Source organism: Panthera onca, chromosome A2, assembly GCF_046562875.1.
Source record: "Panthera onca isolate mPanOnc1 chromosome A2, mPanOnc1 haplotype 2, whole genome shotgun sequence".
NCBI lineage: Eukaryota > Metazoa > Chordata > Mammalia > Carnivora > Felidae > Panthera > Panthera onca.
Window position 1 is genome coordinate 131,799,578 of NC_138340.1, and position 18,030 is coordinate 131,817,607.

An 18,030-nucleotide genomic window follows, 5' to 3' on the forward strand; every position below is an offset into this window, starting at 1 on the left:
AGAGAATTCCCAGTAATTGATTTATAATTCTGTCAGGGTTGCAAACAGTTGTTCTAATGGTGATATGCTGATTAAAGATATTTGGATTTTTTCCCCTTCTCTCTAAAATTGGCTTCCATGTGAATTCTACATTTATACTGAATGTCTTTATTATCTCTACATTAACTTCTAGTACGGACTAGGCACAAAAGGAGGAGCCATTTTCTATAGTAAATGCTTGAAAAAGAGTATATCTAGCTAAGCCTGTTTTGAACTTACACTCCCAAACTATATTTTTTTTTTTACCAGGATGATGTAATTCAGTTGAGATGCTCTTTGCTTAACTGGTGCCTTAGAATAGCAGTCCAAGAAAGGATCTTAAAGATTGGCTGTTCCTTTAGTTATGAGAGAGAAGTTTTGTTTTGCAGGAAGATAAGGGCATTCCTCTGCAGGGCAACAGTTAGTTTACTACAAAAGAAATAAAGTTATAAAAGGTTAATATATGTATGTACTTAAAATGGGGGTGGGCAATCAGAAAAAGGCAGTAGGAGTTCAAAATATTACTAATTTTCTATCTGGTACCTGCAGTTAGTTCTGGTCATGATTACCAGTTTGACTATGTAGTTTTAGAATTATTACTTGCTTTGGGAAACATATTTGTTTTTCTTCATATAGTACCTTTTATTCCGCTTACCAATGACAATGAATTATCTCATCTCTGTTCACATGCATCAGCATTGTAACATTTTCCAGTGCTTCCCTGAAAAAGGTCTGCATACATTCAAAATTTTAAATTCTCTTCTCTTTTCTGGGGTGCCTGGGTGGCTCAGTCAGTTGGGTGTCTGACTTTGGCTCAGGTCATGATCTCACAGTCTGTGAGTTCGAGCCCCATGTCGGGCTCTTTGCTGACAGCTCAGAGCCTGGAGCCTGTTTCAGATTCTGTGTCTCCCTCTCTCTCTGCCCCTCCCCTGCTCATCCTCTGTCTCTGTCTGTTTCAAAAATAAATAAAAACATTAAAAAAATAAATTCTCTTCTTTTTTTTATTTGCAAAACCCAGAGCACTTCAGAATTGAATGCTGTCTGTTTTTGTGGTTGTGATCCCTTCCATGTGATGCATGTTCAAAGGGCTTTCACGTACATATTTCAGACATTATTATTTCAGCTTTTAAGAGGGTATGCAATATTTTACTGCCACCAAAATGAATGCAAGTTTCTTTGAAGGACTACCAATCTCGGTTCCTTTTGTCAAGACATATTTATGCATTTACTCTGCTCATGAAATGCTATTACACTTGTTCTAAAGAAATAAGTGGTAATATACAAACGCTTTTATGTTTTCCCCAATGGAGCAAGAAATTTTACCCTCACTTTAAAGGAAAATCTTTTATTACTATTAGAGGTTGAAGAAGAATAGGCCATTGGAAAGTCTCCCTTTTAAAGGTTGGACAACATCTTAGTCTTCTATTATTTCTTCTTAAAAGGGAGGAAAATGGTGTAGATTGACTTTTTATTTATATGACTGATACAGATGGTCTGAGAATTTATTAAATTAAGTAAAACCAATTTATCTAAGATGATACTTCTAGGTATTTTGTCACATATATTAAAACTATAATATTTTCCTACAAATGTGACAGCAGAATTCATTCTTTTATTTTTAAATGCGAAATATGGATTCATAAGTTTCTAACGGCTGCTGTAACAGATTAGTATAAATTTAGTGGCTTAGAGGAACACCCATTTATGCTCTTGTGTTTCTGGAGGTCAGAAATCTAAAATGGATTGGCAGGGCTACATTCCTTCCGGAGGCTTTAAGGGAAAATCTTTGTCCTTGCTTTTATAATGTCTAGAACATCTAGAGGCTGCCTGCGTTCTTTGGAGTGGACCCACATCACTCCAAGCTCTGCAGCTATTGTCTCATCTCCTTCTGTGACATATCCTTCTGCTTCCTTCTTATAGGACCCTTTGTGATTACATTGAGTAATCCAAGATAATCCCCCCATATCAGGGTCTTTAGTTTAATTGCATTTGCAAAGTTGCCTTTGCCATGTAAGGTAACATATTCACAGGTTTCAGGGACTAGGATGTGGACAATTTCATAGGCCATTATTCTGTCTGTCACAATGGTAATTTTGAAATGTGTGTTTATAAAAGATAAAAAAGACTAAATCTAAGAAGGAAATTCCTCTTTTAAATTATCATCCCTGCTATGGGGGTTTTGTTTTCATTTTGTGACATCATTGTAGTATTCACTTTCAGCACAGGCACTTTTAAATCCATCTTGATGAGTTAAACTAGGGAAGAAACATAATCATCGTTCCTTCCAGGCCATATAAATCATAAAGAGAATGATTTGTCACTTCTCTTAACAATGACTAGAAGCAAAGGGTATTGGTACAGGATATGTAATTTCCAGATGGAGGGAAAATGTATGTGATTGGGATTTGTAAAAGGTCGTGCTTTTTTTCTGATTTAAGAGACCTGTGAATGTGAATCATCCCATTCATGTGACAGAATTGTGTTCACCAGACCACTAAGGAAGCACTTGCCTCAGGTAATTGTATGAACAAGAACACATTCAATATTCTGAAAATACCCCAAATAGTGTTTTAGAGATGATTCAACATATCTTAGAATTGGTATTTTCAAAAAAACCTTGAATATTTCTTTGCCACTATGGCAACTCATTGTAGCGCTTCTAATGACAGTGTTCTGTAGAACAGGATTAATGAGTTTTATGTTTGTCCATTGTCTAGAAGGAATATAGCCCAAAGTTTTTAAGTGGAATTTTCATATGAACATATAGAGTGATGATATTATTATTGCTGTTCAGTTTTGAAATGATATTGGAAAGGAAAAACTAAAATAATTCAGTAATTTTGGAATCAAATTTGAACATTTGATTCTATCCCTATGAAGTCAATGCCATAGGAGGGGCACTCATTCTAAAAGACTAAATATAAATGTACCAATTAGATCTTCATCATAATTTTTGAAAAGCGAGGGAAAAAAGAATTTTAGGCACCTGATGTACTCTTTTGAGAGAGATTTTTGTAGAAACCTAAAACAATACAAGTGCAGGAAAAATAATATGAGATTGATGTGTAGAGGGTGTGATGTCCACTTGGCTGGAGCTCATTAGGTTAAGATGGTCTGAGGAGTAAGCCCTCCCTTGATTGTACATACTTACACCCTATTCTGGATCTTTTCCCACTGGTGTATAATGTTCCAGACACGTGATATGCTATTAACAAATATTTCTGAAAATAAAAGAAGGAAGGGATATAAAATTAGGGTTGGGATTATTGTTATATAGATCACTCTTAGTTTTATTTTTCAATGAATGGTTCATAAATTGAATTAAGTGAAGGTTGAGAATGAACATGTTTAGTTTGTCTCAAAGTAATTAAATCACTAAAATTATATAATTTAGGACTGATCATTTGTTTCTGATTTCTAACTCTCTATATGCAAGAGAAAAGTAATATTAGAGGCTAGAAGAAGGACAAATGTGAAAATAAATTTAGCATGACTTTATTTTTCATTCTTAAATAATATTAAAGGATTTTCTTTTAACAAAATAGTCTATCAGAATTGATGAATATAAATAAAATATATATTCTTGTCATCCTGGTATTGGGTACACAAGTGTTCGTATAGTTCAAATTTATAGCAGGTGTGACAGTAACACTACAGACACCAAGGTTTTTTGGGGTTACTCAGATGATTGCCAGGGGGCACTGGTTCCTAAAATCCAAATGAAGTGTGGCTGAATGGGGCTGTTTACCTTTTTTCCTAGACATCTTGGGCTGCACTTTCTTTATTGGCAGATTGGTCTCTTTCTGGATCACTTTGAAATGTCACATATGCTTTCCTTTTTCTGTTTCATGACATGCCTAGACAGATCTCCATCCCTTAAATCACACACACACACTCACTCACTCACTCACACTCACACATTCTCAGTAGACCAAGTTTTCAGGTGTAAAGAGTGAACCTTGATGTTTTGAAGCAATGAGAATGTTTTTAAACCACAGGGCAAGAGACTTGTAACTGAATATAAGACATTTCTCTTCCTAAAAGGAGTGTTTTAGTCATTGTTGCTAACTTTGTCTCTAGCTTTATTAATTGTCATCAGAGTAACTCAGAGTCCTCTAGCCCAGTCTAAGATCAGTTTTGGACTTCTATTTTATATCCAAAAATTTAGTGAAATGCTTTATTAAGCAATTTCCCTTTAACCCTGAGTCTTAACTTTTGTCTCTCTCACTCATCACTACAAAGAGAAGGAGCATATAGAGGTTTTCCCATTGATACGAATTATGTTTTCCCCCAAAGAAAGAGAAAATTACTACAGGTAGTTGATGGATTCAAATAACACTTGTATCTATATTAAATAGTATTAATTGAAGTTACAGTACTGTCAATGTTAGATTATGATCGGTAAAGATAAGAGAAAAAGCCTTCAATCAAAATCAATCAATGGAATTTAATCAAATGGTTTAGAGTTTGTGACACATGAAAGCTCTTTCTATGTTCCTTAAATAAAGATTAATGAAAATGGTTTTGTTTAGAACCCTTGAAAAATTGAATAATAAAACATACATACAAGATTAATAGAGGTTCAAGTTAGGTCTGTTTGGCTAAGAACTTGTATAAAAATGGGTTGCTCATGTCTCTCCAACCATATGTACAGGAAGGCTGTTTGTTAAAGAGAGCTTATCTCTTGCCTGGCTAGTCAGGGGATAGACACCACAGAGACTCAGCTTCCTGTTTATGAATACTTTGCTCTGGAGTCCATGGTTACCAAAGCAGCAATGAGCTGGGATATTTCTTTGGGTACATGAAAAAATCTGCTATCAAAGTGGATAGTCCTAGAGAATTTCACAGTTTTTTTTTTTTTTCCAGAAAGAGGTTAATATGGTATAGATACCCAAAAAATTGTTAGATTCTCTATTCAAATACTCCTAAGGAGAAAGGCAAGATAAATAACTTCTCCAATATATTACCATATTAAAAAAAAATTATGTTTATTTATTTTTGACAGAGAGAGAGAGACAGAGCATGAGCAGGGGAGGGGCAGAGAGAGAGGGAGACACAGAATCTTAAACAGGCTCCAGGCTCTGAGCTGTCAGGACAGAGCCTGATGCGGGGCTCGAAGTCACAGACCGCAAGATCATGACCTGAGCCAAAGTTGGACGCTCAGCTGACTGAGCCACCCAGGCGCCCCCCAATACATTAACATATTAAGTGATAACTCTTAGATCTTGAAGGAGTTAATGCAATCTTCATAGGAATATGAATTCAAATCCCAATAGTTGCTTACTGAAATGAGAAGCTAACCTTTAGTGATTGTCTATTTGTGCCTAGAAAAGGGCTTGTCTACACAATTTCAGAATATGCAATAATTTCACTGAATTCAAATAGCCTGTTTCAAATTATATAGACAAGATTGTTTAGTTATTGAATACATGTTTTTCAGTGAATTGTTTTTGGTGTTATTTGCGATTAATCCAAGCCAGGTATTTAATCCATAGTCAAAACCAGTGAAGACAGAATAGCACAGCATCCACAGTGCCACACTTGGTAGCCACACAGTCTGGGTTTGAATCCTTACTCTGTCATCCAGTAGTTGTATGACTTTGGGAAAATTACTTAACCTCTTTTCTCACTTTTTCATCTGTAAAATAAAGATAGCAGGTTCTCCCTCAGATGGTTGTCATGAGGAATAAATGAGTTAATCAGCAAAATGCCCAGTAGTAAGTAGGTACTTTAAAAATGCTTTATATAATCTATTTACATAGTATTTTGTCTATGAAACAAACATGTACAAAAACATGTATGGAAAAAACATGCTAGTCTTAATCCATTTAGATTTCAGAATGCTCATTTTCCTTTAAAAATGATGCATGTTAATAAGGAATTTTAATTAGACTATAAATTGAATGAATTGTTACCTTTTGGTTATATTTCTAGATGGAATATTATATAAAATACTTATTCATTTTAGCAAGGATTATAGGATAATAAACACTGAATATAGAAAAACCATCTGTTATTTATCCAAAGCTGAATAAATTTACATAGCAGTGAGTAGAGTTCAGCCTTAGGTTGTTTTCTTGATATTTACACTCTGTAACAAAGTCTTGCTCATGGTCTGTATTTTTATTGGGAAAATATTAATTTAAGAAATAGAATGAAAATTTCTAATGGTCATAAGTAATGAGTAAATTGGTTTTGCAATTTTCATGGAAATTAAGCTATTTTTCCTCTATTTTTAAGGTCTTATTCTGTTAATAGGCAAAATAACACTGTATTTAAGAGATAGTTGGTAAAATCTTCTAAGAGCCTTGAACTATTGAGATAAAAATTACTACAAAGTTTCCAGGAAGATTATTTATCTTGGAAGATTAACCTTATGGCAGCCTTATAAAATTTCAAATCTATATGTCTTAAATAGAATTTAGTTAATAAAAGTATAAACGAAAGAGTTAAGTCAAGTAAACATTGTAGGTATTCTTTATTACTGGTGAATCATTCTAAAGAATGAGAGGTTGATCCTACAAACTTATTTACATTTTTATATCTTGTCTGAAGGTAGGAACTTCACCTATTTTAATTCTGTTTTGACTTCATTTCCTAGATTCTTGATACCAATCTCTATAATTCTCTGAAACTTTCTCATCATATTCTTGCACCTTAAATTTCCTTTTTAAAAATTTACAGCTTTAAAAGCTGCTCAAGACTTTTTGGCAATCTTCAGAAATATGTTTCTAATTTTGTTATAACTCAAGCTACCAAGGCAACTCCTTCCTTTTCTTTCCTGCCAACCATCTTAATGGGGCTTATACACACTTTGCCTCTATTTTCTCACATCTCCTTTGCTCCATACCGTAGTGTGATTGATTGCCCCATCACTGTCCTGTCATTGCTCTCACAAGTCACCAGAGATCAGCCTATATCAAATTAGAAGGTGTCTTATAAGCTGAAATCTGCCAGTTCTCTCTGCTGCATTGGGCAGTTTTTTTTTTTTTAATTGAGATATAATTGACATATAACATTGTGTAAGTTTAAAGTTTATGACATGATGATTTGATACATTTATATATTGTGGTATTATTAGTTATCATCATAGCATTAGCTAATAGTGAGATCTAGTCTCTTAGTAACTTTCAAGTATACATATGGTATTATTGACTATAATCACTATACTTTGCCTTAGATCTCCAGAACTTACTCACCTAGTTTCAAGTTTGTACTCTTTAACCACATCTCCCTAATTTGCCTACCTCCAGACCCTGATAACTACCACTCTACTCTCTGAGTTCAGATTTTTTAGATTCTGCATATTAGTGACAAACTTTTTACGTGGTTTCTCTGCTGAAATTTAAAAGCATGCCTATCTTAACCACTGTCCGCACTTGCTTCTATTTTTCTAGTTTTATTTTATTCTAGTTTTAATTATTTCTAGTTTCTATTATTCCTCCTACCACCCCTGAAATATTACTGTTCCCTAGGGATTTACCTGCATGTCTTAGAGGATATGTATACTAAATGTACTTATTACCCTCCCCATTTGTTTACCTTTCATTTTTCCATATCCCTCTGTGATTTCATAACCCATGCTTTTGTTTAAGTCAGCACCCTCAGTGTTATCATTGTACATTCACTTCTAGACAGTCAGGAACTTTCAGCTTCAACTCTTCTCTTTATTCTCTGCACATTTCACTTTTAAGAGTGACAGCCTTCCACAGTCTGCTCTGTGTCTGTGTTGCCATAGGTGAAATTGAGAAGTTTTTCTTCCAACATTTTGGCTGTTTCTCTGATTCATTTACCTTTCTCTGATTGCTGACTTTGCCCTCTAAAGGACCTTCAGAGTCAGTATTCATACTCTCTCTTTCTTCTCTAGCCATCAACTCCAGAGGAAGTAAACACCGGCATCCCTTTGCTAGGGACCTCAAGGACTACTGTCTGCCAACATGAGACTTACAAGTTCTGCCTGCAGAGCCAGTGAGAGGGGTAATGGCTATGATTTACACCCATGTAGGTCTGACTGCCCCGAAGATACTGCTTCTCTGAAAGCAAAATTTATTTATTTTTATTGAACCAAAGCTTGGACTAGTGGAAGATTCTCTCCATCTTTCAAAGATTACATATATTTAAGTCTGTGGAGTTTTTAAAGGCATGTGTTTTGACTCTCTAGAATAAAAATATTCAAGTTTCTTGTTTAGATATAGGACCTCTATGCTGAAGAATAGTCAGTGTGTTCTTAGTTTTGCATAGCAATGGTAGGGTGAGCTATTCTATTTTCTTGAGAATGAGAAAATAACATTTTCTGTTTGAAAATGATATTTTCCTTAAGTGTTCACTTTTTTTTAAATGTTTATGTTTTTGTTTTGATAAAGAAGGAACAAATGAGGGGCAGAGAGAGAGGGGGGGAGAAAGAGAGAATCCTAAGCAGACTCTGCACTGACACAGGACTCAAACCTACAAACTATGAGACCATGACCTGAGCCAATACAAATACCAAGAGTTGGATGCTCAACCGACGGAACCACCCAGGTACCCCAGGTGTCTACTCTTTTTGATCCTTGCAAGCAAATTGTTAACTTGTGTTATCTTCTGAACATATTAACATAAGTAAATAATTTTTCAACATAGTATTATATAGAAGAAAAATTGCAGGAGTACTTTTAAAATCATGTCCTGTCAATTAGAGTAATTGCTGCTAAACATGCATAAAACCTGTTCTTTTAGATTACTTTAGAGCCTGGCCTTCCTGTTCCCTCTGGTCTGATTTTCACTTATCTAATTGTTTTCTTTTTGAAAATATCTGATTTCTTAATATAAGTATAGGAAGAAATAGAACTATTTTGATTATCACAAGGGGACAAAGGCTACTCCAACTTTTATCCCCACCTGGCAAAAAATTTTTAAAGATTTTATTCTCTTGGGGTGTCTGGGTGGCTCAGTTGGTTAAGCATCCGACTTCCGCTCAGGTCATGAGCTCGTGGTTCATGAGTTCAAGTCCCAAGTCAGGCTCTCTGCTGACAGCTCAGAGCCTGGAGCCTGCTTTGGATTCTGTGTCTCTCTCTGCCCCTCCCCCTCTTGTGCTCTGTCTTTGTCACTCTCAAAAATAAGTAAACATATAAAAAAAAGATTTTATTCTCTTACTTTAGAACTTCTTAGAGCTCAGACAACTTCATTTATAATTGTCCATGTTTCTAGGGACCAGTTTTAAGATGTAGTAAACATTTTCTGCATTAATAAGGCTACTGTACTTAAAATTTTGACAACTACACAGGGCCAGCTGAAGATTTTCTGTTACTGTCTGGATATTTACAATTATATAAATAAATATAATTGATAATTGGAGACAGACTGTAAAATTTTAAAATGTATTCATCCATCTAGCAAACATTTCATTTTATAAGACACATAATACAGAGAAATACATTTTTAACTAGGAAAAGTCAATTCATAATAGAGAAAGATCTTTCTGTACTCTCGGTGCCTTTAGGTAATATGTAATATCATCAGGTATGCAGCAACAGTTATAATGTTGAACTCATTACATCCTGTTGATTAATTAATTAATTTTATTTGTTCCTGTGAACTTTGGACAACTCAATTGTCCGAGAAAATCTACTTCTCTTAATAAAGTTAGTGAATTTGTCATAATATAAACTTATAAATTTTTGGTTTTATCTTTTGAGTTCATATTTATCAATTTATTTATTTTATATATATTATACACATATTAAATTTCCAGGAGCTATACTAAGCGCCAGAGACACAGTATTGCACAGGACAAACATGTTTTCTGCCCTGCGTTGGAGAAAAGCAATGTAGGGGCAATCACAGGTAATGTCTTTCAAACTCTTTGAAGGAAGGCAGTAATATCTAAGCAAAGAAAAGAGAAAGTTTTGCAGACAGAGGTAATGGAATATGCAAGGGTCCAGAGAAAAGAAAGTATGGTCTACTGATAATAGAGGGAAGAGTATGGGTCTTCATTAGAGTATTCTCACACTTAGTGCTGTCCAGGCTCATAGTAAGCACTTAAGAAGTCTTATATTAAATCATTTTAAACTTGTTTCCATCCTTCCCTGCTTTCTAGACCCATCAAGTACTTTTTTCTTGATTTAATAATCCAAATTCCTCCAACTGCTCCACATATGATTTTGTTCCAAATCTTTCATGTTCCTGTTAATACTCTGCTGCATAAGCTTGATTGTATTTATGTTTATATCTTTAGTATGTAGTGTTCACAAATAAATGTAACAATTCAGCTGTAGTTGAGAAGAAGGAGTCTAACATCAAAGTTATAGACTTGATAGGTGCCTGGGTGGCTCAGTTGGTTGAGTGTCTGACTCTTGATACCTCCTTAGGTGGTGAGCCCATGGTCATGAGATCCAGCCCCTAGTGGGGCTCTGCCCTGAGCGTGGAGCTTGTTTGGGATTTTGTCTCTCCCCTCTGTCAACCCCTTTCCCTGAATGCATGTGGGTTCTCTCAAACTAAATAAATAAACATTAAAAAAAGTTATAGATTTGACAATCCCTTTTGTAAATTAAGAGAAAAATAGCAGAGTAATGATTATAGTTTGAAGGTAATGATTATAGTTCAAGTATGCTACTCTCAGGCACAAGGATTTTTTTTTTTTAAATCAATTTCTTCTACTGAAATGATATGGTTGTTAGCCTATACATTTGAAAGAATTAACCCAAGTATCCTAGTAAATGTTTAGCCCAAGTGTGGCTCCCTCTAAAGTTCAGCAAACAGCTCTATCCTGTTAGCTGATATTTGTTTATAGAAAGCAAACAATTCCAAAATTAGCATAACCAAAACCGAAAGAACCAGCCCTGCTGACAGCTTGACTTTAAACCAGTGAGACCCCTGTCAGACTTTGAACCTCCAGAACTGCAAGATAATAAATATGTGTTGCTTAAGACACCTGGTTTTAGTAATTTGCTATAGCAACAATAGAATAATATAAGGAATTACATGGTGAAATTATAAACTGGGACAGAATTAAGGACTACAGCTTTTTCACAGAGATGATCGTTCTACGTGCAGTGAGTGGGTAACAAAACAGCTTCTTCAACTTCAACCTGCATAGACCTACTTTTCCCTGACTGAATTATTGACTTGACTTTATTGTCTATAGCAAATTATCAGCATAGATTATCAGCCCACAAATTATCAGTAGATCTGTGTACCCTTAAGAAAACACAAGCTCAGGAAAAATGGCAGCTCACCTTATAAAACTTAGGCTACTGGTCATAACACAGCAGTACAGTTAAATTTAGCTATTCTCCAAAACATAGTAGCTTATGTGCCAATTTGCTAAAGTTATTTTCTTCACTGACGACATGATGATATTTATCATTTATTTAGCATTTATACTGTGCCACACACTACAATAAGAATTTTACATGTAGTATATCATTTTATCCCACAATATCAGTGTATAAGAGATTTTATCTCCATTTTACAGATGAAATTTAAGCAAACTGGTCCCTGTCACAGTGGTTGCAGGAATATCTGACCCTAAGTTCCATGTTCTTCCTTTGTGAAAGTTTTAGGAAGTTAGATTAGTAGCATCAGGCCTCTTCTCTTAATATTTAAAATAATTGGGTCAACTACAGTACTGGTTTTGCGTATTTGTGCTTCCAGAAATCACTCACCCTTGAGTTTTGCTTTGCTTTGCTTTGCAGAACATAACCTATTCTAGGAACAAGTGTCCTTTTTGAAGTTTATGCTGTGGACATTTAATTAAAAGGGAAGATGTAGAACAAAATGTTACTCTGTGACCTAGAGTCTATCAAAGGAGGCTACCTTGAAGAGTTTAAAATTTGGCAGTGTATTTTTGCTTTAGGCTTTACCATGGCATGTGAGAATTTATCTATAAGGCAGATATTTAAAATTTAACTTCTAAAATAATTTTTGGCTTCTATTAAACTGAAATCAAAATGTAACTAAATTTTATACATCTGATATAGCAGGATAGATGTTAAACAATTGACAAACTATTTAATTTAATTTTTGACTGACCAATTTGAAGTTAGGTAAAAAGAATATGTTTCCTGTTGGGTCAGACTGTGCTGAATATTTTTGTTTTTACTAAAGATTTAAAGGTGATGGAGATTGAATGGATTAAAGAACTCAACTCAAATTGTTTGTCTTTGATGTTTCTTGATAGTAAAGGGGATAAATCCATTTGACACAGTTAGAAACAGGAAACATGGATCGGACCTAACTGAAGTATTAAAATTGAACTGATTTCTTTTTTAAAATAAGAAAGTTGGCATTTGGGTATTTCCCCAATATCACTCTATAAATTTGTCAAAACTTGATACCTGAAACTCCTCTTTGAAACTAGTGGGTAACACATCACTTATCCTCATTGATGATTGGCATTTCCCACAAGGAAGCTACTTGTTCCCTTTAATCTCTGGATATATCTTCTTTACTGTCTACCATAGCTGCTCTTCCCTATCTTATGCCAAGGTTAACGATTTCCACTTTTGAAAATACTGGTAAGAATTTATGCAGTCCTTCTATCCAATTATAGATAGATAGATAGATAGATAGATAGATAGATAGATAGATAGATAACAGAAAGAGGAGTACACAGAGTCTGTCTTTCAGAAGGCCAGTTTGTTAGTAGGGAGAGACAAGAGTAAAGAAAATTATACCTTATTAAGTTTTATGGTACACAGAGAAAGAATGCTTTTCATGAAACTTTCCATAATTTACTCTAGGCAAATGATGATAATAATCCTGGACATATATTATCATCTACTGTATGTAAAGGACCAAGTAAAGGTACACTACAAAGTGCCATATGTGCATTATTTCATTTAAATCTTACATTAACTTGGGGGCTAGAACTATTTTTGATCTCATTTCTACAGATGATGAATCTAAGGGTCCAAGAAGTCAGAACCGTTTTGCCATTCACATAATTATTGAGTGAGATAAGTGTGAAATAAGCAGAAAAGGATGCAAGTCTGTCACCCCCAAAGGCTGTTTTCTTATTACAGGGTAAATCTACCTCAAGGCAGTGTTTTTTTAGTCCTGTAGCCCATGAAGAAATTGCTCTTGTCAGTGCATGACATTTGATAGTGGGATTTCTGTACATTTCTTTGTGTATCTTTCTCTCATGTTCTGCTTTTTCTATTCAATAGAGAACTTTTTGAGGACATCACACATTTATTTTGGTTGACAGTGTGTCTCCCCAAAGCTTATTTGTAATAGAAGTCTATCCATATGGATTTTGATCAGGTAGGTTTGATTACTAATTAAGCCTGGGGAAAGAAGGATAAAAAAATAAAAAAGAGATCAACTATTGGTGATATGATTAAGCAAATGAGAAAAATCTGAAGAATAGTTATTAAAGTTAGAAATTTTAGAACATGAAAATGATTGCCATTCTGGTTTAGACTTATGTTTTATCTAGCCACAATTCTATTTTTTTAAATTATTTTTTTATGTTTATTTTTGAGAGAGAGATAGAGCATGAGTGGGGGAGGGTCAGAGAGTAAGGTAGATGCAGAATCTGAAGCAGGCTTAAGGCTCTGAGCTGTCAGCACAGAGCCGGACGTGGGGCTTGAACCCACAAGCTGTGAGATCATGACCTGAGCCGAGGTCAGAGGCCCAACTGACTGAGCCACCCAGGTGCCCCTAGCCACAATTATAATAATTCTTAAATGCTTATTTATTTATTTTAAGAGACAGAGAAAGTATGAGTGGGAGAGAGGGAGAGAGAGAATCCCAAGAAAGCTCCACACTGTCAGTACAGAGGCTGACATGAACTGTGAGATCATGACTGGAGCCCAGATCGAGAGTCAGATGCTTAACTGCCTGAACCACCCAGGTGCCCCAGCCCAAATTCTATTTTTTTTTTTCCAAATTCTATTTTTAACATGGGCACAAACAGCTATGCTCTGATGAGAAAGAATATTCTTATTTTATATTAATCTCAAAGATTAGAAACATTTACATAATCCCAACTTTATGAGACTTGTGCATTAGGATTTGTGGTAGGCAGAATTCTAAGATGACCCCTAAGATTATCAGTACCCTGCTATATACACACTTCCTCCCAGTTATTCAATTAAACACTAATCTAAGTGCTGCTGGGAAGATATTTTTCAGAAGTAATTAAAGTCCCAAATCTTAAGATGTTCTTGGGATTGGGAGTTTATAAGTAGTGGGTATAACCACATGAGCCCTTAAGAAGAACTGGACTCTTCTTTCAAAGAAATTGGAAGTGTGAGAGGGATTTGAAGCAAAAGAGATTTTGTTCTTGTTATTGGCTTTGAGGATGGAGGGGACTATGTGGCAGGGAATGCTGGGGTGATATCTAAGAGCTGAGAATGACTGCTAGACTGCAGCCAGCAAGAAAATAAGGACCTCAGACCTCCTTACAATTGTGTGGAATTATATTTTCCAAAAACTAGAATGATTGTGGAAGCAGATTATTCTCCAGAGTCTGATAAAATCACAGCCTGGCTAACACCATGAACAGCAAGTGCAGCCAAGGTACTCCTAGACTTCTGACCCATAGAACTGGGAAAAAGAAATGGGTATTGTTTTAAGCTGCCAAGTTTGTGGTAGTTTGTTACACAGCAGTAAGAAACTAACACAGATTTAAAAAAAACAAAAACAAAAACAACAACAACCAGACAGAAAACTTTCAGTCTGTGTTGCTTATTGTGATGAATTTTAAAATGTACACCACACTATAGAAAATAATTTTGGCTGTTTTCTATTTAAAACTTACTATTATTTTCAATTTAAGTGATCACTACTGATGACTTAGGGATTTGGTAAATGAATTATTCATAGCACTAAAATATTTGTTAAAGCTTTGTATTTCTAGGCCCAAGGATCCTAATCACTTTAGTCTGTTTGCATGCAGAAAAGCATCCACCTCCTTGATTATTTTAGCTGTTTTTTAATAAAGATTTATATTTTATTTATTTATTTATTTATTTATTTATTTATTTATTTTAATATGAAATTTATTGTCAAATTGGTTTCCATACAACACCCAGTGCTCATCCCAAAAGGTGCCCTCCTCAATACCCATCACCCTCCCCTCCCTCCCACCCCCCATCAACCCTCAGTTTGTTCTCAGTTTTTAAGAGTCTCTTATGCTTTGGCTCTCTTCCACTCTAACCTCTTTTTTTTTTTCCTTCCCCTCCCCCATGGGTTTCTGTTAAGTTTCTCAGGATCCACATAAGAGTCAAACCATATGGTATGACTTATTTCACTTAGCATAACACTCTCCAGTTCCATCCACGTTGCTACAAAAGGCCATATTTCATTCTTTCTCATTGCCACATAGTACTCCATTGTGTATATAAACCACAATTTCTTTATCCATTCGTCAGTTGATGGACATTTAGGCTCTTGGGGTACAAGTGCCCCTACGCATCAGCACTGTTGTATCCCTTGGGTAAATTCCTAGCAATGCTATTGCTGGGTCATAGGGTAGATCTATTTTTAATTTTTTGAGGAGCCTACACACTGTTTTCCAGTGCGGACACACCAGTCTGCATTCCCACCAACAGTGCAAGAGGGTTCCCATTTCTCCACATCCTCTCCAGCATCTATAGTCTCCTGATTTGTTCATTTTAGCCACTCTGACTGGTGTGAGGTGATATCTGAGTGTGGTTTTGATTTGTATTTCCCTGATGAGGAGTGACGTTGAGCATCTTCTCATGTGCCTGTTGGCCATCTGGATGTCTTCTTTAGAGAAGTGTCTCTTCATGTTTTCTGCCCATTTCTTCACTGGATTATTTGTTTTTCAAGTGTGGAGTTTGGTGAGCTCTTTATAGATTTTGGGTACTAGCCCTTTGTCCGATATGTCATTTGCAAATATCTTTTCCCATTCCATTGGTTGCCTTTTAGTTTTGATTGTTTCCTTTGCTGTGCAGAAGCTTCTTATCTTCATGAGGTCCCAATAGTCCATTTTTGCTTTTTATTCCCTTGCCTTTGGGGATGTGTCAAGTAAGAAATTGATGCAGCTGAGGTCAGAGAGGTGTTTTCCTGCTTTCTCCTTTAGAGTTTTGATGGTTTCCTATTCACATTTCATGTCCTTTATCCATTTTGAGTTTGTTTTTGTGAATGGTGTAAGAAAGTGGTCTAGTTTCATCCTTCTGCATGTTGCTGTCCAGTTCTCCCAGCGCCATTGGTTAAATAGACTGTCTTCTTTCCATTGGATATTCTTTCCTGCTTTGTCAAAGATTAGTTGGCCATACATTTGTGCATCTAATTCTGGAGTCTCTATTCTATTCCATTGGTCTATGTGTCTGTTTTTGTGCCAATACCATGCTGTCTTGATGATGACAGCTTTGTAGTAGAGGCTAAAGTCTGGGATTGTGATGCCTCCTGCTTTGGTCTTCTTCTTCAAAATTACTTTGGCTATTCAGGGCCTTTTGTGGTTCCATAGAAATTTTAGAATTGCTTGTTCTAGCTTCGAGAAGAATGCTGGTGCAATTTTGATTGGGATTGCATTGGATGTGTAGATAGCTTTGGGTAGTATTGACATTTTGACAATATTTATTCTTCCAATCCATGAGCATGGAATGTTTTTCCATTTCTTTATATCTTCAATTTCCTTCATAAGCTTTCTATAGTTTTCAGCATACAGATCTTTTACATCTTTGGTTAGGTTTATTCCTAGGTATTTTATGCTTCTTGGTGCAATTGTGAATGAGATCAGTTTCTTTATTTGTCTTTCTGTTGCTTCATTATTAGTGTATAAGAATGCAACTGATTTCTGTACATTGATTTTGTATCCTGCAACTTTGCTGAATTCATGTATCAGTTCTAGCAGACTTTTGGTGGAGTCTATCGGATTTTCCATGTATAATATCATGTCATTTGCAAAAAGCGAAAGCTTAACTTCATCTTTGCCAATTTTGATGCCTTTGATTTCCTTTTGTTGTCTGATTGCTGATGCTAGAACTTCCAACACTATGTTAAACAACAGCGGTGAGACTGGGCATCCCTGTCATGTTCCTGATCTCAGGGAGAAAGCTCTCAGTTTTTCCCCACTGAAGGTGATATTAGCTGTGGGCTTTTCATAAATGGCTTTCATGATGTTTAAGTATGTTCCTTCTATCCCGACTTTCTCGAGGGTTTTTATTAAGAAAGTTGCTGAATTTTGTCAGATGCCTTTTCTGCATCGATTGACAGGATCATATGGTTCTTATCTTTTCTTTTATTAATGTGATGTATCACATTGATTGATTTGCAAATGTTGAACCAGCCCTTCAGCCCAGGAATGAATCCTTCTTGATCATGGTGAATAATTCTTTTTATATGCTGTTGAATTCGATTTGCTAGTATCTTATTGAGAATTTTTGCATCCATATTCATCAGGGATATTGGCCTGTAGTTCTCTTTTTTTACTGGGTCTCTGTCTGGTTTAGGAATCAAAGTAATACTGGCTTCATAGAATGAGTCTGAAGTTTTCCTTCCCTTTCTATTTCTTGGAATAGCTGGAGGAGGATAGGTATTATTTCTGCTTTAAATGTCTGCTAGAATTCCCCTGGGAAGCCATCTGGTCCTGGACTCTTACTTGTTGGTAGGTTTTTAATAACCAATTCAATTTCTTCACTGGTTATGGTCTGTTCAAGCTTTCTATTTCCTCCTGTTTGAGTTTGGAAGTGTGTGGGTGCTTAGGAATTTGTCCATTTCTTCTAGGTTGTCCAGTTTGTTGGCATATAATTTTTCATAGTATTCCTTGATAATTGCTTGTATCTCTGAGGGATTGGTTGTAATAATTCCATTTTCATTCATGATTTTATCTCTTTGGGTCATCTCCCTTTTCTTTTGGAGAAGCCTGGCTAGAGGTTTATCAATTTTGTTTATTTTTTCAAAAAAACCATCTCTTGGTTTCATTGATCTGCTTTACAGTTTTTTTAGATTCTATATTGTTTATTTCTTCTCTGATCTTTATTATTTCTCTTCTTCTGCTGGGTTTGGGGTGTCTTTGCTGTTCTGCTTCTATTTCCTTTAGGTGTGCTGTTAGATTTTGTA

At 35.4% G+C, this 18,030-nt stretch overlaps 1 long non-coding RNA gene across 1 annotated transcript in view; it reads left to right on the forward strand.

Annotated features, from left to right (window-relative positions):
- The window catches only part of LOC132679404 (uncharacterized), a 556,619-nt gene that overhangs the window by 206,195 nt on the left and 332,394 nt on the right, over positions 1 to 18,030 (forward strand). The gene's annotated exons all lie outside the window — the stretch shown is intronic.